The sequence below is a fragment of the Scyliorhinus canicula genome, chromosome 1 (assembly GCF_902713615.1).
Source record: "Scyliorhinus canicula chromosome 1, sScyCan1.1, whole genome shotgun sequence".
Lineage (NCBI taxonomy): Eukaryota > Metazoa > Chordata > Chondrichthyes > Carcharhiniformes > Scyliorhinidae > Scyliorhinus > Scyliorhinus canicula.
The window spans coordinates 174,420,236-174,445,484 of NC_052146.1; the positions used below are offsets into that span (position 1 = coordinate 174,420,236).

The 25,249-nt window shown below is 52.8% G+C and overlaps 1 protein-coding gene across 2 annotated transcripts in view; it reads left to right on the forward strand.

Moving 5' to 3' along the window:
- The window catches only part of LOC119969388 (zinc finger protein OZF-like), an 89,526-nt gene that overhangs the window by 12,314 nt on the left and 51,963 nt on the right, over window positions 1-25,249 (forward strand). The gene's annotated exons all lie outside the window — the stretch shown is intronic.

A 25,249-nucleotide genomic window follows, 5' to 3' on the forward strand; every position in this document is an offset into this window, starting at 1 on the left:
AACAGCTGTGAATCGCTGCCGGCCGTAAAAAAACGGCGGCAGCGATTCGTGTCGGATTTCGGCGGGGGGGGGGAGAATAGCGGGAGGGCGTCAAAAAAGTCGGGAAGGCCCTCCCGCTATTCTCCCACCCGTCGTGGGGGGGGGAGAATTTCGCCCCATATCTTTTAAAAAGATATTCTGCTTTTTAATCCTTGCTATCAGATTTTTTTAAGCAGCTATTTGAGATTTCTGGCCTGCGGTTTTGATGATCTCACAAATGTGTAAAATTCTAATTTGTAGAAGTCTAATTTTGTTTTTGTTTGTATTTAGCATTTAACTGAAATTTACTGTCAAAATTCTAAATTTCCCAGCCTTGAGCAGGATGTCAGGGATCTACTGGAAGAGCATGTGAAATTAGCTAATTAAGGAAAGCAGTTTCAACTGTGTTTTCTGCAACTAAGGTCAGCTAATGCCATAGTTTCAGAAGGATACACAAACAGACACCTCAGTGTAACAGCACAGAAAGCAAATTTGAACAGGGTGCTGGAGTTGGGTGGCCAAGAGAGTTCAGTGAGGAGGGGAAGCAGGTGCCAAATTTGTTTTGCCTTTCCTAACTTTTTTTCTCTGTAGGATTTGGTTCTTATTCTATTACAGGAGAAGAAGCCAGCTATTTGGCAAGTCGTTAAGGTCTATTCTATTCCTGATGTTCCCTCCTGTGGCCTAATGCTGTAGGTCACTGAACTGGTAAACCACAAACCTACAGCAATGCTCTGGGGTTTGAGGTTCGAATCCCACTATGGTACATGGTAAAGTACCCCGTGGCAGACATGGGTGAGCTGAAAAAGTTTTAGAAGGTGGTAAGGTTCATAAAATATATTTAAATAAAATATAAAAATGGAAAATTAATTGAATAAAATAATTTAAGTAGTCAATAAATACACATTAAGGATGACAGGACAGGCAATGTGTCATGATCAATGGGAATTAGGAAGAAAACTCTCCACTGATTGGAGTCATACCTGGCACAAAGGAAGATGGTTGTGGTGGTTTGAGGTCAATCATCTCAGCTCCAGGACATCACTGCAGGAGTTCCTCAGGGTAGTGTCCTCGGCCCAACCATCATCAGCTGTTTCATCAATGACCTCCCAGCATAAGGTAAGAAGTGGGGATGTATGCGAATGACTGCACAATGTTCAGCACCATTCGCGACTCCTCAGATCATGAAGCAGTCCATGTCCAAACGCAGCAAGACCTGGACAATATCCAGGCTTGGGCTGACAAGTGGCAAGTTATAGTCGCGCCACACAGGCAATGACCATCTCCTACAAGAAAGGATCTAACCCTTTGATATTCAGTGGCATTACCATCGCTGAATCCCCCACAATCAACATCCTGGTGGTTACCATTGATCAGAAACTGAACTGGATTAGCCATATTAATACTGTGGCTATCAGGGCAGGTCAAGGGCTAAGAATCCTATGGCAAGTAACTCACCTCGTGACTTCCAAACCTGTCCACCATCTACAATGCACAAGTCAGGAGTGTAATGGAATACTCTCCACTTGCCTGAATGAGTGCAGCTCCAATAACACTCGAGAAGCTAAACACCATCCAGGACAAAGCAGCCCGCTTGATTGCTCCCCCTTCCACAAACATTCAAACCCTCCACCACTGACAAATGGTGGCAGCTGTGTGTACCATCTACACGATGCATTTCAGTAACTCACCAAGGTTCCTTAGACAACACCTTACAAACCCAACTAATACCATCTCTAAGGACAAAAACAGCAGATACGTGAGAGCCCCAACACCTGAAGGTTCCCCTCCAAGTCATTAACCACACTGACTTGGAAATATACAGCTGTTCCTTCACTGGCATTGGGGCAACATCCTGGAACTTCCTCCCTAACACCACAGTGGGCGTACTTACACCTCAAGGACTGCAGCGGTTCAAGAAGGCAGATAGGGATGAGCAATAAATGCTGGCCTAACCAGCGACGCCTATATGTCTGCAGCAGGTGTGAGCACCTGGGTGCCAATGTGATCCAGAACAAACATGTCTGCTGTAAGTGCGGCTCAAAGAGCTTTGGCTCAGAGCCATTGACCTGTAGGCCGAGCTGCAGGCACTGCAACACATCAGGCGGAGAAAAGGTTACCTTGATACTTTGTACCAGGAGGCGGTCATATTTCTCAGTATAGGTCTGAATTGGTCAGTGATCAGGGACAGGAGAGTGTGACTATGGGTGAGGCAAGTAAGGGGTCTCAGCCTTTGTTGTTCACAAAAGATGTTTGAGGTTCTTTCAGCTTGTTTAGATGAGAGTGCTGCTGCAGGATGGATGAGGTGCACAACAATAGCACTGTAGTACAGGGGGATATTCAAATGCAGGAGCAAAAAATAATGTAGTGGTAGTAGGGGACAATATAGTGAAGGGAATTAATACTTTTGTGCAGATAAGAACGAGAATCCCGAAGCCTGTGTTGCTTGCCTGGTGCCAGGACTTAGGACATCTGCTCAGGATTGGAGAGGAACCTTGCAGTGGAGAGGGGAAGGAAGTCCATTGAGATACCAACGACATAGGCAGACAAAGAAGAAGGCTCCGCATAGTCAGTATGAGGACCTAGGCACCAAATTAAGATGCACTGGTGTAGTGGTTAGCACTGCTGCCTCACGGTACCGAGAACCCGGGTTCAATCCCGACCCCGGGTCACTGCATGTCGAGTTTCCACATTCTCCCCGTGTCTGCGTGGGTCACACCCCCACAACCCAAAGATGTGCAGGTAGGTGGATTGACCATGCTAAATTGCCCCTTAATTGGAAAAAAATTGGATACTCTAAATTTATTTTTAAAAAACAAAATTAAGAAGCAGAACATCAAAAGAATAAACTGTTGATTATTACCTGAGCCACGTTCAAATTGGCATTGGGCAAATAAGATTAGAGAAATGAACGCATGGCTCAAAGACTTGCGAGAGTCCAATTAAGGGTTTCAGTCTGTGGAGCACAGGCACCAGTATTGTGGAAAGTGGGATCTGTACCGTTGAGGTGGTCTACACCTGAAGTGTGCTGGGACAGGTGTTCTAGTGGGCCGCATAATTAGGGAAGCAGAGAGGGTTGTAATCTAAACAGTGGTGGAAAAGGATCCAATTTTCCAAGATGCAGTAAAAAATAGAGTAGAGACAAAGTAAAAGAGAAAGGCATTAAAAGGAAAATAATAAACAGACCTTGACAGGAAGAGATAGTGAGAAAAAGCTAAGAGTACATTCGCCGGTAAGGCTAAAGGTTACAAAAATAATAAAAAGGCAAAACTAAAGGCTCTATCTTAACGCTTGTAGCATTTATAACGAAAGAGATGAACTGAAAGTACAAATATAAATAACTATTGCAGAGACACGACTGCAGGGGGACATAGATTGGAACCTGAATATTGAAGGGTACATGAAATGAAGGAAGGAGAGGAAGCTAGGAAAAGGGAGGAGGGGGGGGGGGGGGTTTCTCTTAACACAAGAGAGGGATGACCTAAGTTCAGGAAACCAGGATGTAGAAATGGTTTGGGTAAAGATGAGAAAATATAAAGGCAGGAAGTCACTTGTGAGAGTGATGTGCAATCCTTCTCACAGTAACCACATGGTAGGGGAGAGTATAAAGGAACAGATACTGGATGCGTATCAGAAAGGTACAGCAATAATCTGGGGGGGGGGGGGGGGGGGGGGTATAGACAGGATAAATCAGATGGGAAAATATAGCCTAGTTGAGGACTTCATAGAGTGTTTTAAGGATAGTTTCTTAGAACAGTACATTCTGGAGCCAACCAGAAACAGATGTACCAGACCTGTCATTGTGAATGAGACCCGGATGAATTAACAATCCCAAGGTGAAGGCATGCCTTGGTAGCAGCGATCATAATGTGATTGAATTTTACATTCAGTTTGAGAGACATAAGAGTTTGTCCAAGGCTTTTAAACTTAAATAGAGGAATTATTTTTTCTTAAACGTTTTCATTGGGTTTTTGGTAAACAGAACACAATATAATTACACACAGAGCAATTGGTATTTTGCAAGAGTGGGCCCTGCTGTTTTTACATTACGGTCGTTTTTTGTTATTTACATGGGTTTATTTCTTTGTTTCTTCTTTTCAATCTTTTGTTTTGCTTTCCCTTGCTGCGTTTGCTGTGGCTGTTATGGTCCCCTATGTCTCCTTTCCCACCTGTGTTCCCCTCTTTTTTCCCTCCTGGCTCCCACCATTATTGTTCCCGCCCTTTCCCCCGCCGCCTCCTCTTTGTCTCCTCTCACCCCCTCCCCCTCCCTGTGGCCCCTGGCTCTCCTGCTGTGTTTGGTTGTGCTTTCTTGTTTCCCTGGGTCCTCCCCCCTCCCTCTCCCCCTCTTTCCTTTTGTGCCTTGGCTACTTTTCCTTTTCCCCTGGCTACCTAGTTGCTGGCCACAGGTCCAGGAACAGCCGGATGAATGGCTCCCATGTTCTGTGGGAGCCCTCTTCCGACCCATGGATGGCAAATTTGATTTTCTCCGTTTGGAGAAATTCCGGTAGGTCGGACAGCCAGTCTGCAGCTTTGGGTGGTGCCGCTGACGGTCAGCCAAGCAGGATTCTACGGCGGGCGATCAAGGAGTCAAAGACAAGGGCGTCGGCATTCCTCCCCATGAAGAGATCTGGTTGATCTGATACCCCGAAGACCGCCACTTTCAGGCATGGCTCCACCCTCATCCACACCACTTTAGACATTGCCTTGAGGAAGGCTGCCCAGCATCCGGCAAATCAAGGGCAAGTCATGTAGGCGTGGTTGGCTGGGCCTCCTTAGCACCGTTCACATCTATCTTCCACCTCCAGGAAGAACCTATTCATTCAGGTTCTGGTCAAGTGGACTCTATGTATCACTTTTAGCTGCGTTAGGTTGAGCATCGCGCATGTGGAGGTGGAGTTGACCATGTGCAGTGCTTCACTCCAGAGTCCCCACCCTATTTCGAACTCCAAGTCCTCGTACCATTTCTCCCTTGTCGCGTCCAGTTTGGCGTCGTCCATACATGGCGCTACAATTCCCTCTGTCTAAAATGTCTGTGTCCAGTAGTTCTTCTAGTAGTGTCTGTCAAGGCGGTCGTAGGTATGTCCTTGTTTCTTTCCGTAAGAGATTTTTGAGCTGCAGGTACCTAAATTCGTTGCCCTTCCCGTTGGTTTAAATCTTTCCGTCAGTTTGTCCAGTGTTGTGACCCCACCGTCCGTATACAAATCCCTTACTGTCAGTGTCCTCCCCATCCTGCTCCACTTTTTGAAGGAGGAATCTGAGCCGCGGCACGAACCTGTGGTTGTTGCAGATGAGGGCCTTATCGGACATTTTGGTTAGGCCGAAATGTTGCAGCTGGTTCCATGACCGGAGTGTTGTCACCACCAGTGGGCTGTTCGAGTACTTCTTAGGTCGGGATGTGATGTACCATTAATCCATTGCAAGACTATGAGAGCGAGTGAACGTAGGCTTTGTCAACCAAGAACTTGCCTGCTGTACAAATGTGCGCCACCCCCAGGCGGCCGGTCTATTTACCGCCTGAGGGGAGCGGAGATGGAGGCGAGCCCACCAGGTTCCAGTACCATACCTGTAAATAGATCACATTACCATAGGGCCACAGTGCTACACAGACAGCTTATACTATGGTGAATACATTCACCACATTCATCCCCTGTTAAAAAAATGAAGTCCAGCGGGGGTGAAGTGGGATCATCATATGTTCAGTCCGCCTGGAGGCCGGACTGTTCTTTTGAACCACCTCAGCTCTGGCGGTGCGGCGGGTACGGGCGTTGCAGTTGTTGACTCCGAGACTGTGTTTTTCTGGAGCTTCGGTCCGGTGTGTCGGCGACGGTTGAGGGGTGGGGGTAGGCAGGGGGGGTTGTGGATGGCGGCAGGGGGGTGGTGGATGGTGGAAGGGGGTGGTGGATGGCAGAAGTGTAAGCAGGAGTCCCGGGGGGGGGGGGGGGCTAAGGGATGCGGGGGGTGGCGATAGGTGGTGGTGGGGGGGTGCGCGTTGGCCTGGGAACCAGCGGGCGCCAGGTCCCGGAGGGAGACCTTGTCTTGCCGTCCGTCTTGGTGCGCGACATTGGCATATTGGGGTTTGGCGTGCAGCAGCTGGATCCTCTCGACCAGGGGGGCGGTCTTATGGCTCATATGCTTCGGGAGCAGGACAGTTCCCGGAGTCGTCAGCCAGGATGGAAGCGAGACCCCGGAGATGGACTTCCTAGGGAAGACAAACAAACGGTCGTGAGGGGTCTTGTTCGTGGCTGTGCAGAGGAGCGATCTACTGGATTGGAGAGCATCGGTGAGGACCTCCTGCCAGCGGGGAATCTGGAGACTTCTCGACCGAAGGGCAAGAAGGACGGCCTTCCATACCGTCGCGTTCTCCCTCTCCACTTGCCCATTTCCCTGCGGGTTGTAGCTCGTAGTCCTGCTCGAGGCGATGCCCTTACTGAGCAGGTACTGACGCAGCTCATCGCTCATGAAAGAGGTGCCCCGGTCACTGTGGACGTATGCAGGGAAACCGAACAGGGTGAAGATGCTGTGCAGTGCCTTTATAACATGGCCGAGGTCATGTCGGGACATGGGATAGCGAAGGGGAAGCGGGAGAACTCGTCAATGGTGGTCAGGAAGTATATGTTACGGTTGGTGGAAGGGAGGGGACCTTTGAAGTCGATACTGAGGCGCTCAAAGGGCCGGGAGGCCTTTACCAGGTGGGCCTTGCCTGGCCGGTAGACTTGGCAGTCCCTGGTCATGCCCCTGACCTCCTCGGTGGAGTAGGGCAGGTTGCGGGCCTGAATAAAGTGGATGAGCTGGGTGGCCCCCAGGTGACAGAGGTCATTGTGGATGGCCCAAAGTCAGTCATCTTGTGCAGTGGCGCACGTGTCGCGGGACAGGGCATCTGGAGGCTCATTGAGCTTCCCAGGACGATACTTCGTAATTATAGATGGAGAGTTCGATCCTCCACCTCAAGGTTTTGTCGTTTTTAATTTTGTCCCATTGTGCATTGTCGAACATAAAGGCTACCGATCGTTGGTCGGTGACAAGGGTGAACCTCCTACCGGCTAGGTAGTGTCCCAGTGCCGCACAGCTTCCACAATGGCTTGTGCTTCCTTCTCGACAGCGGAGTGTCGAATCTCGGAGGCGTGGAGGGTTCTAGAAAAGAAGGGTATTGGCCTGCCCGACTGGTTGAGGGTGGCGGCCAGGGCGACGTCTGACGCATCGCTCTCTACCTGAAAAGGGATGGACTCGTCCACCGCATGCATCGCGGCTTTGGCAATATCTGCCTTGATGCGGCTGAAGGCCGAGCGGGCCTCAGCCGGCAGCGGGAATATCGTGGCTTTGATATGTGGGCTTTGCGGGCTTTGTCCGCATAGTTGGGAACCCACTGGGCGTAATAGGAGAATAACCCCAGGTAGTGTTGAGGGCCTTGGGGCGGTGGGGAAATGGAAGTTCGATGAGGGAGCGCATGCGGTCGGGGTCGGGCCCCAGGACCCCGTTTTTGACCACATAGCCGAGGGTGGCTAGCCCAGTAGTACGGAAAACGCACTTCTCTTTGTTATATGTGAGGTTGAGGGATTGGGTGGCCTGGAGGAACCTCTGTAGGTTGGCGTCGTGGTCCTGTTGATCATGGCCGCAGATGGTAACATTGTCCAAATACGGGTATGTAGCCCGCAATCCCTACTGGTCCACCATTTGGTCTATCGGTCTCTGAAAAACCGAGACCCCGTTAATGACGCCGAAAGGGACCCTGAGGAAGTGGAAGAGTCGGCCAGCTGCTTCAAAAGCAGTGTAGTGGCGTTCTTCCGATCGGGAGCTGATGGTAGGCAGACTTCAGATCGACCGTGGAGAACACCCGGCACTGTGCGATCTGATTGACCATCTCTGCTATGCGGGGGAGGGGGTACGCATCAAGTTGCGTGAACCAGGTTAATGGTCTGGCTGTAGTCCACAACCATCCGATTCTTTTCCCCGGTCCTGACGACCACTACTTGCGCTCTCCAGGGGCCGTTGCTGGCCTCGATGATCCCCTCCCTCAAGAGTCGCTGGACCTCCGACTTGATAAAATCATATCTTGGGAACTGTACCGCTTGCTCCTGGTGGCGACGGGCTTACAGTCGGGAGTGAGGTTCACAAAGAGCAAAGGGGGGGAGAACCTTAAGAGTCGCGAGGCTGAATACAGTGAAGGGGGGGGGTAGCGGTCCACCGAACTTTAGCGTCAGGCTTCGGTGACTACATTGGAAGTCGAGTCCAAGCAGTAGGGGTGCGCAGAGGCGAGGGAGGACATACAGTTTAAATTGGGCGTACTCAGCGCCCTGTATCGCGAGGTCCGCGACACAGTACCCCCGGATCTGTACCGAATGGGATCCGGAGGCGAGGGAGATTGTCTGGGATGTGGCGTAGATGTGGTGTGAGCAGCGCCTTACTGTGTTGGGGTGGACGAAGCTCTCTGTGCTCCCGGACTCGAAAAGACAGGGGATCTCGTGCCCATTGACCCGGACGGCCATCATCGAATTCCTCAGACTGGTTGAGGGTTACTGCGCCGAGTTGCGGGTAGTCTGCATGGTCTGAGATATCGAGGTCACAAGATGGCAGTCCCCATGGGTCATACGTGTTGGGCTAAGTCGAAGATGGCGACCAAGATAACCGCCCCCACGGGTCACACATGTCGGGCTGGATTAAAGATGGCGCCTCCCACGAGCTGCATGAAGTGGGTGAAGTGTCTAAAGGGGACGGTACCGGCAGACACGCAGCCACATTGCGGGGTCTGTGAGCCTGTGAGTCCGTGGATCGGGCCTGGTGAGCTTTTGGCTTCGGAGCTTTGGATCGGGCCAGAGATACTCTGGCAAAATGTCCCTTTTTGCCGCAGTCGCTGCATGTCGCAGTGCGGGCTGGGCAACGTTGCCGGGGGTGTTGTCACTGCCCGCAGAAGTAGCACAACGGTCCCCCGAGCTGCACGGGCAGCCGCACGGCACAGGCCTGAGACGTAGTCGAGGGGTTCACTGGGTCTGCCAGGAACGCGCTGAGGCTCTAGTGGGCCACCTCCAACGAGGTGGCTAGTTTTACCGTGTCCTGTAGGTCAGTGGCCCCGTTTTCCAGCAGTTGCTGCCGGATGTAGTTAGGCCGGACCCCAGCCACGTAAGTGTCCCGGATCATCAGTTTCATGTGCTCATCAGCCGTCATGGCCTTGCAGTTGCAGTTGCGGGCAAGTAGCGTCAGGTTCTCTAGGTATCCAGTGATTGCCCGCCGCGTTGACAGGGTGTACTGAGGAGGTGCCGCGCGTACACTTCGTCCACGGGCTTCACGAAATGTCTCTTTAGGATCGCGACCACAGCTTCGTACGTGGCCGCGTCCTGAATCATACCCGATATTCGGTGGCTCTCCAGTGGAGAGAGGCGCTGCGAAGGAGTCGAGGTAGGCCTCAAAACAGTGGAGCCAGTGGGAGAAGATTTCCTTGGCTTCTGCTGCTTGTGCGTCAAATTCCAGTTTATCAGGCTTTAGAGAAGCTTCCATAGTGATGTCTTTGGTTAATAAATTGATGTACCATTAATCCACTGCAAGACGATGAGGGCGAGTGAATTTAGGCTTTATTAACCAAGAACTTGCCTGCCTGTGTCTGCTGTACAAATGAGCGCCGCCCCCAGGCGGCAGGTCTATATACCGTCCGAGGGGGGCGGAGCCAGAGGCGGAGCCCACCAGGTTCCAGTACAATACCTGTAAGGAGATCACATTACCATCGGGCCACAGTGCTACACTGTGACAGCTTATACTATGGTGAATACATTCACCACAGGATGGGCCTGGAGGGAGGTTCCCTTGCAGGAGTCCTCCTCCACGAGCACCCACTCGGCTTCTTGCTCCTTTATTCATCCCTTTATTCTTTCTGCTGTCGCTGGTCAGTGATAATACTGCAGGTTTGGGAGGGCGCGATTCCCCCTCCCACCACACCCCAGATTTAATTTTCTGTAGGACCTTCTTTGCGATCCTTGTGTTCCCCCCCCCCCCCAGCCACCCCCATCCCCACCCACACCCACACAAAAGCCATGATTAGTGATGCACGATGAATTGCACAAAGACGAGAGTTGAATACAGCTGAGGCTTTATTACTCTAAGATGTGTGGCCTCCCACAGCAGCTGGCGAAATGGCTGCTGTATGGGGAGCACATATATTTATACTCCGCCGACTGGGCGGAGCCAGCAGGCTACCTCCGTACCTGTAGTACAGGGCCTTACCATACATACCCTAATATATTCAGCTGTGGTTGCTACCACATTCACCCCCTGTTAAAATTGAGTCCGGTGGGGGTGGTGGAGGACTATGTATAGCACAAGTTTAATATACAGAGAAATTTTTTTTGAGCCCAGAACCAATTACCGGTTTAGCCGGTCCGGAGCCTTGATCTGACTTTGGGAGCGACGCAGTGGTGGCGACGATTCTGGCATCGGTCGGGTCCTTGGTGACTCTGGGAGCGTGCCGAGATCCTCTTCATCCTCGGGCGTGGGCAGGGGGAGGACGGATGGTCCTGGGGGGGTTGCTGCTGGGTGCATCAGGGGAGGGGAGGGTGGCACCGGGCTGGGGGGTTGTGTGTGTGGAACCTGCTGGTGCCAGGTCCCTGAGAGAGACAGTATCTTGGTGGCCGTCGGGGTACGCTACGTAGGCATACTGGGGGTTGGCGTGGAGTAACTGCACCCTTTCCACCAACGTCCGCCTTGTGGAGTCATATGTGCTTACGGAGAACTACAGGTCCTGGAGCTGCGAGCCAAGTCGGAAGAAACACCCCAGAGGTGGACTTCCTGGGGAAGGCAAAGAGACGTTCATAGGGTGTGTTGTTAGTCGCTGTGCATAGGAGCGACCAAATGGAGTGCAGTACATAGGGGATGACCTCCTGCCAGCGGGAGGCCGGGAGATTTCTGGCCCTCTAGACCGTCCCGTTCTCCCTCTCAACCTGTCCGTTTCCCCGGGGGTTATAGCTGGTTGTCCTGCTCGAGGCGATACCCTTGTGGAGCAGGAACTGACGCTGCTCATCACTCATGAATGAGGATGACCTGTCACTGTGGATGTAGGCGGTGAAGACGAACAGAGCGAAGATGGTGTTGAGGGCTTTGCTGATGGTGGCAGACGTCATGTCGGGGCATGGGATGGTGAAGGGGAATCTGGTGTACTCATCGACCACACTGAGGAAATACGTGTTCCGGTCGGTGGAGGGGAGGGGCCCTTTGAAGTTCACGCTGAGGCGTTCAAAGGGGCGGGAGGCCTTCACCAGGCGCGCACGGTCTGGCCGGTAGAAGTGCAGTTTGCAATCCGCACAGACCTGGCAATCTTTGGGGCCCCACGGTAGCATGGTGGTTAGCATCAATGCTTCACAGCTCCAGTGGTCCCAGGTTCGATTCCCGGCTGGGTCACTGTCTGTGTGGAGTCTGCACGTCCTCCCCGTTTGTGCGTGGGTTTCCTCCGGGTGCTCCGGTTTCCTCCCACAGTCCAAAGATGTGCGGGTTAGGTGGATTGGCCATGCTAAATTGCCCGTAGTGTAAGGTTAATGGGGGGATTGTTGGGTTACGGGTATACGGGTTACGTGGGTTTAAGTAGGGTGATCATTGCTCGGCACAACATCGAGGGCCGAAGGGCCTGTTCTGTGCTGTACTGTTCTATGTTCTATGTTCTGGTGATGGCCCTGACTTCCTCGATGGAGTAGGGCAGATTGCGGGCCTTAATGAAGTGGTACAACCGTGTGACTCCCGGGTGACAAAGGTTGTTGTGCAGAGTCCGGAGTCAATCCATCTGTGCGCTGGCACATGTACCTCGGGATAGGGCATCAGGGGAATCGTTGAGCTTACCGGGGCGATACAAAATCTCGTAGTTGTAGGTGGAGAGCTCGATCCTCCACCTCAAGATTTTATAATTTTTGATCGTGCCCCGCTGTGTGTTGTTAAACATGAAGGCTACCGACAGTGACTTGGTCAGTGAGGAGAGTGAATCTCCTGCCGGCCAGGTAATGCCTCCAATGCCGCACAGCTTCAACGATGGCCTGGGCCTCTTTTTCGACGGAGTGCCGAATTTCGGAGGCATGAAGGGTTCGTGAAAAGAATGCCACGGGTCTGCCTGCCTGGTTGAGGGTGCCGGCTAGAGCGACGTCTGATGCGTCGCTCTCCACTTGAAAGGGTAACGTCTCGTCGACTGCGTGCATCGCGGACTTGGCGATGTCGGCCCTAATACAGTTGAAGGCCTGTTGAGCCTCGGCCGTCAGGGGGAAAAGGGTGGACTGGTGGGCCTTGTCCGCATAATTTGGAACCCAGTGGGTGTAATAAGAAAAGAACCCCAGGCAGCGTTTGAGGGCCTTGGGGCAATGGGGAAGGGGGAATTCCATGAGGGGGTGCATGTGGTTGGGGTCGGGCCCCAGAACGCCGTTCTGGACCATATATAGAACATAGAACAGTACAGCACAGAACAGGCCCTTCGGCCCTCGATGCTGTGCCGAGCAATGATCACCCCACTCAAACCCACGTATCCACCCTATACCCATAACCCAACAACCCCCCCTTAACCTTACTTTTTAGGACACTACGGGCAATTTAGCATGGCCAATCCACCTAACCCGCACATCTTTGGACTGTGGGAGGAAACCGGAGCACCCGGAGGAAACCCACGCACACACGGGGAGGACGTGCAGACTCCGCACAGACAGTGACCCAGCCGGGAATCGAACCTGGGACCCTGGAGCTGTGAAGCATTTATGCTAACCACCATGCTACCGTGCTGCACCGTATAGCCGAGGATGGCTAAGTGGTTCGTGCTGAATACGCACTTCTCCTTGTTATAAGTGAAGTTTAGGAGAGTGGCGGTGTGGAGAAATTTGGCACAGTTGGCGTTGTGATCCTGCTGGTCGTTGCCGCAGATGGTGACATTATCTAGGTACGGGAAAGTGGCCCACAGCCCATACCGGTCGACCATTCAGTCCATCTCTCTTTGGAAGACCGAGACCCCCTTGGTGACGCCAAAGGGAACCCTAAAAAAGTGGTAGAGGCGGCCATCTGCCTCAACGGCAGTGTATTTCATTACATTTCATTACATTTAAAGGCATTTCATTTCATTTAATTTTCATTTCATGGGCGGTCCGCCTTACGGATGGGGAGCTGGTGGTAGGCGGATTTTAGGTCTACCGTTGAGAAGACCCGGTACTGTGCAATCTGACTGACCATATCAGATATGCGTGGGAGGGGGTACGCGTCGAACTGCGTGTACCGATTGATGGTCTGGCTATAGTCCACAACCATTCTGTGTTTCTCCACCTTTTCACCACTACCACTTGGGCTCTCCGGGGGCTGTTGCTGGCCTCGATGTTGCCTTCCCGAAGCAGCCGCTGGCCTTCAGACCTGATGAAGGTCCTGTCCTGGGCGCTGTACCGTCTGCTCCTGGTGGCGACGGGTTTGCAATCCGGGGTTAGGTTTGCGAATAGAGAAGGTGGGTCGACCTTTAGGGCCACGAGGCCGCACACAGTAAGGGATGGTAGGGGCTCGCCGAATTTCAATGTTAGGCTCTCGAGGTTACACTGGAAGTCCAGGCCGAGTAGCAGGGCAGCACAGAGGTTGGGGAGGATGTAGAGGTGGAAGCCACTGAACTCTACGCCCTGGACAGTGAGAGTGGCTATGCAGTACCCCCGGATCGCCACGAGTGGGACCCGGAGGCCAGGGAGATTCTCTGATTGGCGGGGTGTACCGCGAGGGAGCAGCGCCTTACCGTATCGGGATCTATGAAGCTCTCGGTGCTCCCGAAGTCCAGCAGACAGGAGATCTTGTGCCCATCGATCTTGTGGAGGCGGTTGCTAGATTGTGCGGGCGAGACTGGTCGATCGTGACCGAGGCAAGCCGTGGCTGGTCGTCACTGGTGTCAGATAATGGGGTGCCCGGGAGGCGCGGGTCCTGGAACGATGGTGGTGCCCACGTGCTGTGGGGAAGACAAGATGGCGGCACCTGACGATCCTGAGGAGGACAAGATGGCGGCACCCACGGGCCGCACGTGACGGGGGTTGAACAAGATGGCGGCGCCCATGGGCCGCACGTGGCCTGGGGAGGGGAAGATGGTGGCGCCCACTGGCCGTGTGTGGTCCGCAGGGGGGAAGATGGCGCCCCCTGTCCATACGCAGGGCGGGGGGTCGGAGCGATAGTGGCGACTGAGCGAGCCTGGCACACCACAGCGAAGTGCCCCTTTTTACCGCAGGCCTTGTAAAGGGCGCTTCAGGCCGGGCAACGTTGGCGGGGGTGTTTTGGCAGAAGTAACGTCTGGGGCCACCGGGGTTGGCTGGTTGGTGCGTGGCACAGGCGTAGGGCTGGCTGAGTGGGGTCCCCAATGCGGCAGCCGTCTGCGGGGTACACGATGCGGAGGAGGGGTGGGCCGCGCGGCCGTGGGTGTAGGCCTGGATATTGCGCGAGGCGACCATCATTGATAGTGCCAGCTTTTTGGTTGTCGCAAGGTCGAGCGTGGCCCCCTCTAAAAGTTGCTGGCGGATGTGATCTGACGCAATCCCCATAACGAAAGCGTCCCGCATGAGTAAATTCGAGTGTTCCGTGGTCGTGATGGCCTGACAGTCACAGTCTCAGACCAGGGGAATTCGGGCACGCCAGAAATCTTCTATTGACTCACCAGGGAGTTGACTACGAGTTGAGAGGACATGCCTGGCAGAAAGCGTGTTAGTCCGCTGAGCGTAATTCTCTTTCAGTAGCGCCATAGCTTCATCGTAGGTCGGCGCATCCTGGATAAGCGGAAAAACGCTGGAGCTCAGCCGCGTGTAGAGGATCTGGATCTTCTGAGCTTGGGTCTGGTGCAGACCTGATGTAAGCTTCGAAACAGGCTAGCCAGTGTTCAAAGTCCTTTTTGGCGTTGCTTAGTTGCAGATCCAGCTGCAGGCGATCCGGCTTGATGCGAAGGTCCATCATCTGAAAACTTTAGTGTTATAAATTGATGCACGAAGACGAGAGTTGAATACAACCGAGGCTCTATTACACTAAGATGTGTGGCCTCCTACACCAGCTGGCGAAATGGCTGCTGTACGGGGAGCACACATATTTATACTCCGCCTACTGGGCGGAGCCAGCAGGTAGGGACTACCCCCATACCTGCAGTGCAGGGCCTTACCATACATACCCTAATATATACAGCAGTGGTTACTACTGCAATTAGTTTGTCCAGTGAGCTGAAAAAAGCCTTGGGGATATAGATCAGGATGGATCTATGTAGGAAGAGGTCAGCATGTTCATTTTGATTGTCTGCACTCTCTCTGCCAGGGAGAGTGGGAGTGTGTTCCACCTCTTTTTAACTTCCTCTGTCAGACTGGTCAGGTTCCATTTGTGGATCGCTGTCCAGTTATGAGCGATTTGAATCCCGAGGTGGCGAAATTTGTGCCGGGCCTGTTTAAACAGCAGTCCCACCTGCTTTGTCCCTCCCCTTTGCGGGTTCACCAGGAAGATCTCACTTATGCTTCTGTTAAGTTTGTAGCCCGAGAAGGCTACAAACTCTTTCAGGAGCACAATGATTCCTTCCACGCTGCTTTCTGGGTCTGAAAATGGGGGAATTATGAGGGCATGAAAGCCCTCATAAGTGAAAGTAGCCAAAGTGAACTGGCAAAGGAGGTTAGTGACCGGTGAATAGAGATGCAGTGGCAGACATTTAAAGAGATATTTCAGAATACACAGACTAGATACATTCCAACAAGAAAGAAAAACTCCCAATGGGCGGATTCACCACCTGTGGTAAACTAAAAAGGAACTCCCTTCCTCAAGAGGCAGTGGAGGCTGAGTGTTTGAATATTTTTAAGAAAGACTATTATGATCCTGAACCAGACCCAAAAGTGGCTTGGATATCGGACAGAAACCCGCTATTTTATTTTATTTTAATTTTGCAAGTCTGTGAGGAAAGGATACCTCGCTCCAGGAGTGATTTCATGCACAACAGAGATATGGGGCACGGTTCACCGCCTGCGTTCAGCTTAGTAAGGTGATGTAGTTTATGGGAGGAGCAAGGGGCATGGGCAGTGAGGTGTTGAGATTTTCAGGGATAGTTTTTGGTTGAAGGGGAGCTGAGAAGGTTTCTGAAGAATACAACCAGACATTCTGCATTTTTCTGACAGGATGTCAGGTCTCTTTTTAAAAAAAAACGTTTTATTAGGATATTTGTAGTTTTTATACTGATAACAATAACAGCAACATAAACATGGTACATAAAACATTTCCATCACTATCACGTTCTTCGCACCCCCAACAATGAAACAAAAGCCTAACCCCCACCCCCTAAATTTCTGCCTCTGCTGACATTTTAATTTTCCCCGAGAAAGTCGACAAACGGCTGCCACCTCCGGACAAACCCTAACATTAACCTTCTTTCGGCAAACTTTATTTTCTCGAGACTGAGAACCCCAGCCATGTCATTAACCCAGGTCTCTAATTCTGGGGGCTTCGAGTCCCTCTACATTAACAGTATCCGTCTCTGGGCTACCAGGGAGGCAAAGCCCAAAATGTCAGCCTCTCTCGTCCCCTGAACTCTTGGCTCTTCCGACATTCCAAAGATTGCCACCTCTGGATTCGGCACCACCCATGTTTTAAGTATCTTGGACATAGCCTCAGCAAACAATGCCAAAACCCTCCAAGCTTTGGGCATGCCCACAACATATGGACATGGTTTGCTGGACTTTCTGCGCACCTCGCATACCTTTTTGATTTGATTTCATTTGATTTATTATTGTCACATGTATTAGTATACAGTGAAAAGTATTGTTTCTTGCATGCTATGCTGCACAAACAATGCATACCGTACATAGGGAAGGAAGGAGAGACTACAGAATATAATGTGACAGTTATAGCAAGGTGTAGAGAAAAGATCAACTTAATACGAGGTAGGTCCATTCAAAAGTCTGATGGCAGCAGGGGAGAAGCTGTTCTTGAGTCGGTTGGTACTTGACCTCAAACTTTGGTATCTTTTTCCTGATGGAAGAGGGTGCAAGAGAGTATGTCCGGGGTGCGTGGAGTCCTTAATTATGCTGGCTGCCTTTCTGAAGCAGCGGGAATTATAGATAAAGTCAGTGGATGGGAGGCTAGTTTGCATGATGGACTGGGCTACATTCACGACCTTTTGCAGTTTCCTGCGGTCTTGGGTAGAACAGGTTCCATACCAAGCTGTGATACAACCAGAAAGAAAGCTTTCTATGGTGCATCTGTAGAAGTTGGTGAGAGTCGTAGCTGACATGCCAAATTTCCTTAGTCTTCTGAGAAAGTAGAATCGTTGGTGGGCTTTCTTAACTATAGTGTCGGCATGGGGGGACCAGGACAGACTGTTGGTGATCTGTACACCTAAAAACTTGAAGCTCTCGACCCTTTCTACTTTGTTCCCATTGATGTAGACAGGGGCATGTTCTCCACTATGCTTCCTGAAGTCGATGACAATCTCCTTTGTTTTGTTGACATTGAGGGAAAGATTATTGTCGTCGCACCAGTTCACCAGATTCTCTATCTCGGGCGAGATTCTCCGCAAATGCGGAGAATCATAAAAGCTGCCGTGGGACAGGCCGTGACCCACGGCAGCCTTCACGCCCACTTCCGGGGCCGATTCTCCCCCCTGGGCGGGGCTAGGAGCGCGGCCCCGCGCATGCGCAGTTGACGTCTTTTCCCTCAGCCGCCCCGCAAAACGTGGCGGCTTGATCTTGCGGGGCAGCGGAGGGAAAAGAGTGCGTCCGTTACGGACGCACGGCCGGCAATCGGTGGGCACCGATCACGGGCCTATGCCCCCCTTGGCATGGCCGTGGTACTGCCGTGCCAATCAGGCCCCCAGATGCCCCAAACGGGCATCTGCCGCCAGTGTCACGACGACAGCGAGCAGGTGTGTTTGCTGCCGTGTTGAAACGGGCATGAAGGCCCGGCCGCTCGGCCCATCGGCCTTGGAGAATCACTGCTCGCCATAAAAAACGGCGAGCGGCGATTCGTGGGGGGGGAGAATAGCGGGAGGGCGTGCAAAATGTCGGGAGGCCCTCCCGCTATTCTCCCACCCGGCGTGGGGGGCGGAGAATCGCGCCCCTCATTCCTGTACTCTGTCACGTCATTGTTTGAAATCTGACCCACTACGGTGGTGTCATCAGCAAATTTGGAAATCTGTTTGGAGGGGAATTTGGCCACACGGTCATAGGTGTATAAGAAGTACAGTAGGAGGCTGAGGACACAGCCTCGTGGGGCACTGGTGTTGAGGATGATCGTGGAGGTGTTGTTGCGTATTCTTACTGATTGTGGCCTGTGGGTTAGAAAGTTCAGGATCCAGTCGCAGAGGGAGGAGCCAAGGCCAAGGCCACGGAGTTTGGAGATGAGTTTCATAGGAATGATGGTGTTGAAGGCTGAGCTGTAGTCGATAAATAGGAGTCTGACAGCGGTGTCTTTGTTATCTAGATGTTCCAGGGTAGAGTGCAGGGCCATGGTGATGGTGTCTGCTATGGACCTGTTGCAGCGGTAGGCGAACTGTAGTGGATCAAGGCAATCTGGGAGGCTGGAATTGATTCGTGCCATGACTAACATTTCGAAGCACTTAATGATGATGGATGTCAGAGCCACTGGACAATAGTCATTAAGGCACGCTGCTTGGCTTTTTTTGGTACAGGGATGATGGTCGTCTTCTTGAAGCAGATGGGGACCTCAGATTGTTGTAAAGAGAGGTTGAAGACCTGTCCTCTGCCCCAAAGAGCTTGTTTATCCGGGCCACCGTCATGTGTGCCCTGTGGACTACCTTAAATTGTATCACGCTAAGCCTGGCACATGATGAGAATGCGTTAATCCTGCTTAAGTCATCTGCCCACAGACCCGCCTCTATCTCTCCCATAAGCTCATCTTCCCACTTGCCCTTTAGTTCCTCTATCTGAGTTTCCTCCGACTCTATAAGTTCTTTGTTGATATCTGATACCTTCACCTCTCCCACACATGTACTGGAAACTACCCTGCCCTGTACCCCCACGGTGGCAACGGGAAGGTTGGAACCTGCCTTCTCAGAAAATCCATTACACGCAGATATCTAAACTGCTGACAGTTCAAATTTCTCCTCCAAATCCTTCAAGCTGGGGAAGCTCCCATCTATAAATAGATCTCCCAACCTCTCAATTCCTACTCTCTGCCATCTCCAAAACCCTCCATCCAGCCTTCCTGGCACAAACTGATGGTTGTTGTAAATCGGGGCCCAGACCGATGCTCCCTCCACTCTCGATTTCTTTCTTTCAAGCAGTCTCAAAAGATCTCTCTTGCTCAAAGTGGAGTGTCCAAGACATCTCTTTACAGCAAGTATTCCTGAGTCTGCTAACTATTTAAAAGTGAATTGAGACCCAAGATAGTTTTGTTATTTGAGTGGAAAAAAATATAGCAGTTAAGGGATATTGTGTCACTATTGTTTAGCATTGTTTAAAAAGGGGTAATTGTAAGCTATTTTCTTGTGTGATGTTAAAGATATTTGTGATGCATGGTTACTGTACCTTTATCATCATGTAGGTGATGCCCCTTTAAGACCGGGCTTGGAACCCTGAGTGTCACCGCCTCCGGCTCCGCCCACCAGGGAGTCGTATATAAGGGGCCGTCCTGTAGGCGGCACCCAGTAAGCATCCGTCTTGGCAACAGGCTAGTTCTCTGCTTATTAAAGCCTTCTTTTACCGTTTTACTCTTTTGTGTGGTTATTGAGGGTACTACAATTTAATAAGCAGAACTACGTTAGGATGGACGCAGGTCTCAAGCCAGAATATCTCAACCTGGAAGCACGGCACCGGAGGCAAAATAGATTTTTAAGTACTGGCTCCGCTGCTTCGAGGCCTACCTGGAATCCTCGGAGACTCCCGTCCTAGGACCCTGTAAGCTGCGCCTACTCCACGCCCGGGTGAGTCACAGAATTTCTGTCATGATCAAGAAGGCGACTACTTACGACGAGGTTAGTCGAGATCCTACGCAAGCGTTTCGTCAAACCCATAAACGAGGTGCAGCGCTAGACGAGTTCGTGGAAAAGCTCACCACACTCGCCAGGAACTGCAATCATCAGGATGTGACGACGGAAGTTCACATGAACCTGCACATCCGAGATGTGTTCGTGTCCGGCATCCGTTCCATCTATATTAAGCAGCGACTCCTCGAAAATGGAGCTAAAGACCTCCAGGACACGGTAACGCTCGCCACCTTGCTGGAAGAGGCCCGCCACAACCGAGGCACGTACCCCGCAGACCCTGCGAGCCCCACTCGGACTTCCCCAGACTCGGCCACGCTACGCGTCTGCGCCGCGCGGCAGCCCGCCCAGACCGGGGGCATACCGTGCTATTTCTGTGGGCAGGACCAGCACCCACGTCCACGCTGCCCAGCCCACTCCGCCATCTGCAGCGACTGCGGGAAGAAGGGGCATTTCGCGAGGGTCTGCCTGGCCAGGCCCATGGCCCAGAAACAAAAAGATCACCAGGCCCGGAAATCAGGCTCACAGGCCCGCAGGCCTCGCAACGCGGCTGCGCACTGACCGGACATGCCCCTTTCTGACACTTAATCGGCCTCGTGCGAGTCATGGGGGTGGCCATCTTGGCGGTGGCCATCTTCTAGACCCGACACGTGCGACCGATGGCGGTGGCCATTTTGTGAATCTGATTCGGCTGACGACTCATTCTACCCGCAGCTGGTAGCGATCACCCTTTACCAACCGGGGCCAAAGCACCTGCAGAATTCCATGATGCAGGTCCAGATCAACGGGCGCGACACTCCCTGCCTCTTCGACTCCGGGAGCACGGAGAGCTTTATCCAGCCAGAAACGGTAAGGCGCTGCTCCTTGAATGAAATTAAAATGAAAATCGCTTATTGTCACGAGTAGGCTTCAATGAAGTTACTGTGAAAAGCCCCTAGTCGCCACATTCCGGTGCCTGTTCGGGGAGGCTGGTACGGGAATTGAACCGTGCTGCTGGCCTGCCTTGGTCTGCTTTCAAAGCCAGCGATTTAGCCCAGTATGCTAAACCAGCCTTTGTCTCTATCCTGCGCCTATTGCGCACCTATCCCGCATCACTAAACATAGCCCTCGCCTCCGGGTCCCACTCGGTCCAAATCAAGGGGTATTGTATTGCGGATCTCTCGATCAGGCTCACAGGCCCGCAGGCCTCGCAACGCGGCTGCGCACTGACCGGACACGCCCCTTTCTGACACTTAATCGGCCTCGTGCGAGTCATGGGGGTGGCCATCTTGGCGGTGGCCATCTTCTAGACCCGACTAGGGCGCCGAATACGCTCATTTCAAACTCTATATCCTCCCTCACTTCTGCGCCCCCCTGCTGCTCGGTCTGGAATTCCAATGCAGCCACCGAAGCCTGACACTGAAGTTCGGCGGACCCTTGCTCACTTCCTCAGGGTCCCCTTCGGCATCACAAATGGGGTCTTCAACTTCCAGAGGGCGATGGACCAAATGGTGGACCAGTACGGCTTGCGGGCTACATACCCGTACTTGGACAACGTCACCATCTGCGGCCATGATCAGCAGGACCATGACGCGAACCTCGAAAAGTTCCTCTAGACTGCCCGAGCCCTCAACCTGACCTACAACAAAGAAAAATGCGTTTTCCACACAACCCGACTAGCCATCCTCGGCTACGTCATGGAAAACGGGGTCCTAGGTGTCGACTCCGACCGCATGCGCCCCCTTAAGGAACTTCCTCTCCCCCGTAGCCTCAAGGTCCTCAAACGGTGCTTGGGGCTTTTCTCCTATTACGCCCAGTGGGTGCCCAAATATGCAGACAAAGCCCGCCCACTCATAAAGACCACGACATTTCCCCTGACGGCTGAGGCCCGGTCGGCCTTCAGTCGCATCAAGGCCGACATCGTCAAGGCCGCTATGCACGAGGTGGATGAAACCATCCCTTTCCAGGTACAGAAAGATGCGTCAGTCATCGCCCTGGCTGCTACCGTCAACCAGGCGGGCAGACCAGTAGCGTTCTTCTCCTGGACCCTCACCGCCTCCGACATTCAGCACCCTGCAGTCGAAAAGGAGGCGAAAGCCATTGTGGAGGTCGTGCGGCACTGGAGGCACTACCTAGCCGGTAGGAGGTTCACCCTCGTTACCGACCAACGGTCGGTCGCCTTCATGTTTGATAACGCACAACGGGGCAAAATTAAAAATGATAAAATCTTGAGGTGGAGGATCGAACTCTCCACCTACCCATACGATATCAAGTATCGTCCAGGAGAGCACAACGAGCCCCCAGACGTCCTGTCCCGCGGCACGTACGCCAACGAGGATCGCCTGCGGGCTATACACAATGACCTCTGTCACCCGGGGGTTACCCGACTCGCCCACTTTATCAAGTCCCGCAACCTACCCTACTCCACCAAGGAGGTCAAGGCCATGACTCGGGCCTGCCAGATCTGTGTGGAGTGCAAACCGCACTTCTCCCGGCCAGACAACGGTCGCCTCGTAAAGGCCTCGGGGCCCTTTGAGTGACTAAGTGTGGACTTCAAAGGCCCCCTCCCGTCCACCAACCGCAACATCTATTTCCTCACCGTTATCGATGAGCTCTCCCGCTTCCCATTCACCGTCCCCTGTCCCGACATGCCCTTGGCCACCGTGATCAAGTCACTGCACAGCATCTTCACCCTGTTTGGTTTCCCCGCTTATATCTACAGCGACCGGGTTACATCGTTCATAAGCGATGAGCTGCGTCAGTATCTGCTCAGCAAGGGCATCGCCTCGAGCAGAACGACGAGCCATAACCGGCGGGGAAACAGGCAAGTGGAGAGGGAGAACGCGACAGTTTGGAAGGCTGTCCTTCTGGCCCTACGGTCGAGATGTCTCCCAACCACCCGCTGGCAGGAGGTCCTACCCGATGCCCTCCACTCCATTAGGTCGCTCCTCAACACGGCCACGAATGAGACCCCTCACAACCGCTTGTTTGTCTTCCCCAGGCAGTTTATCTCCGGGGTCTCGCTTCCACTTTGGCTGACGACTCCGGGACCTGTTCTTCTCCGGAGGCACACAAGGAGCCATAAAACGGACCCCCTGGTCGAGAGGGCCCGACTACTACATGCGAACCCCCGATACGCCTACGTCGAGCATCCTGATGGCAGGCAAGACACGGTTTCCCTCCGGGATCTGGCACCCACTGATTCCCCCAATACAGACCCCCGTCTCTCACAGTTTCCCTGCGGGACCTGGCACCCACTGATGCCACCCCCAGTCCCCTTCTCCATCAGTAGACACCAACCGCGCCCTCCCCAGAGCTCCACACTCCACGCCGGCACCGCTACCCCCAGCCCCAGCTATTCCACCCTGCGCCCCGACCTCTATCCCGACCTGAACCAAAGCTCCGACCACCGTGCTCGCGGATGTACCCTCACCAAAGATGTCCGTGTCCGCCGCACCACCGCCCCAGTTGAGGTCGACGAGGACGATCAGGCCGCCGAAAAGACGAGACATGTGATTCCACTTCACCCCCGATGGACTTTGCGTTTCTTTTTTAAACGGGGTGAATGTGATGAACGGTTACTGTACTCTTATCATCACATAGGTGATGCCCCTTTAAGAACGGGCTTGGAACCCTGGGGGACTCCACCTCCGGCTCCACCCAATAGGGAGTCGAACATAAGGGACCGGCCTGTAGGCAGCACCCAGTAAGCACCCGTCTCAGCAACAGGCTAGTTCTCTGCTTATTAAAGCTTTCTTTTACCGTTTTACTATTGTGTCGTTATTGAGGGTACTACAATATTTTAATACTGTTTTAGCAATAGAGTTACTAGACCATGGGTGCGAAGCTCCCAAAAACTTTCTAAGCTACTTGGTGATGTTTATTTCAGGGAGTTTCCCACCGGCTCTGCCGGTGAGTTCCCCACCGCTATTCAATGACAGTCACTTTTTTGGGCCCTGGGGAGTTTCTCGCCGGTTTAGTCTACACTTAGAATTTTTTTCGCACCGGGAAGCTGAACTCCTGTACCAGCCTCCCCGAACAGGCGCCGGAATGCGGCAACTAGGGCCTTTTCACACAAGCCTACTTGTGACAATAAGCGATTTTCATTTCAACTCAGAGATCGGGCCGCCATTTTGAAAGGGTGCCCTGATCTCTAAGTGAGCTTGTGGGACACCCCCACCCATGGGCAATGTCACCCCCCCCCCCCTCCCCCCACACACACACACACACACACACATTATTCTACACCCTCTAAGTGCGGACACCAGCTATGGGGTCCCTGGGGGTGATCCTTCTGCAGGTCTCCCAAGTCCCCTTACAGCGCCCCTCTCTTCTTGGACCCCCACCCATCAACCTTTCGGAGGCCACTACCTACTTACCTACCCTGCACTCCCCCACCCTCCAAACGCCCCCTCTCCTCTAATTTTGTGGGCATGGCCCCCCTTGCCCCCTGACCCTTGGCAGTGCCACCCTGGCACTCAGGCAGCCTTGCATTGCCACCCTGGCACCCAGACAGTGCTCCTGCTGGCTTGGCAGTGCCATCTGGGCACCTTGACCGTGCGAAGTTGGCAGTGCCAATGTGCCAGCTGGGCAGTGCCAAGGTGCCCGTGTTCCAGGGGGAGGGCCAGGGAGCTACCCTGCACTTACCCTGACCACCCTGGGATCTCCGATGGCCCGGGAGACCCCCGGATGCCGTTCCGCCTGGTCCACGGTTGTGTGGACCAGCACTGATCAACACTCAGCTGCAGCCTCCCTGGGAGCCTGAAGAATCGAGCGAGGCCAGTGGATCCTGCGCAAGTAGGTCATAAGTAGGTTTATGATGTCTCGCAGGACTTCAGAGAATCCTGCGAGACACGGAGCCTGTCGGAAGGCTTGTTGCAAGCCTCTCCTGGCATTCTCGGACCGCGCTGCGCTCAAGAGAGAGCACAATGCGGCTCCCGTGTCTGTGTGGGACTCACCCCCACAACCCAAAGATGTGCAGATAGGTAGATTGGCCACACTAAATTGCCCCTTAGTTGGAAAGAAAAGAATTGGGCGCTTTAAAATTATTATTTTTAAAAATCTTACTTAGTTGAGCACAATGTCTCTGATTATCTACTCTACAGGGAACCCTCTTAATATAAATAAAAATCCATTAGACCAAACTTCTATGATGCTTTAATTGCACTTCTGGCTCCAAAAGGCGAGATGATTTTCAAACCAGGATTTTAAAAGCCTGACTGCAGCAGCCACACACTAACCCGGCTTTAACCCTTACTGCAGCAAATACATACAACACAATATATCAGAAATTCCTACATTCATCACAAGGGGTGGATGGATTCTTGACAAACAGGA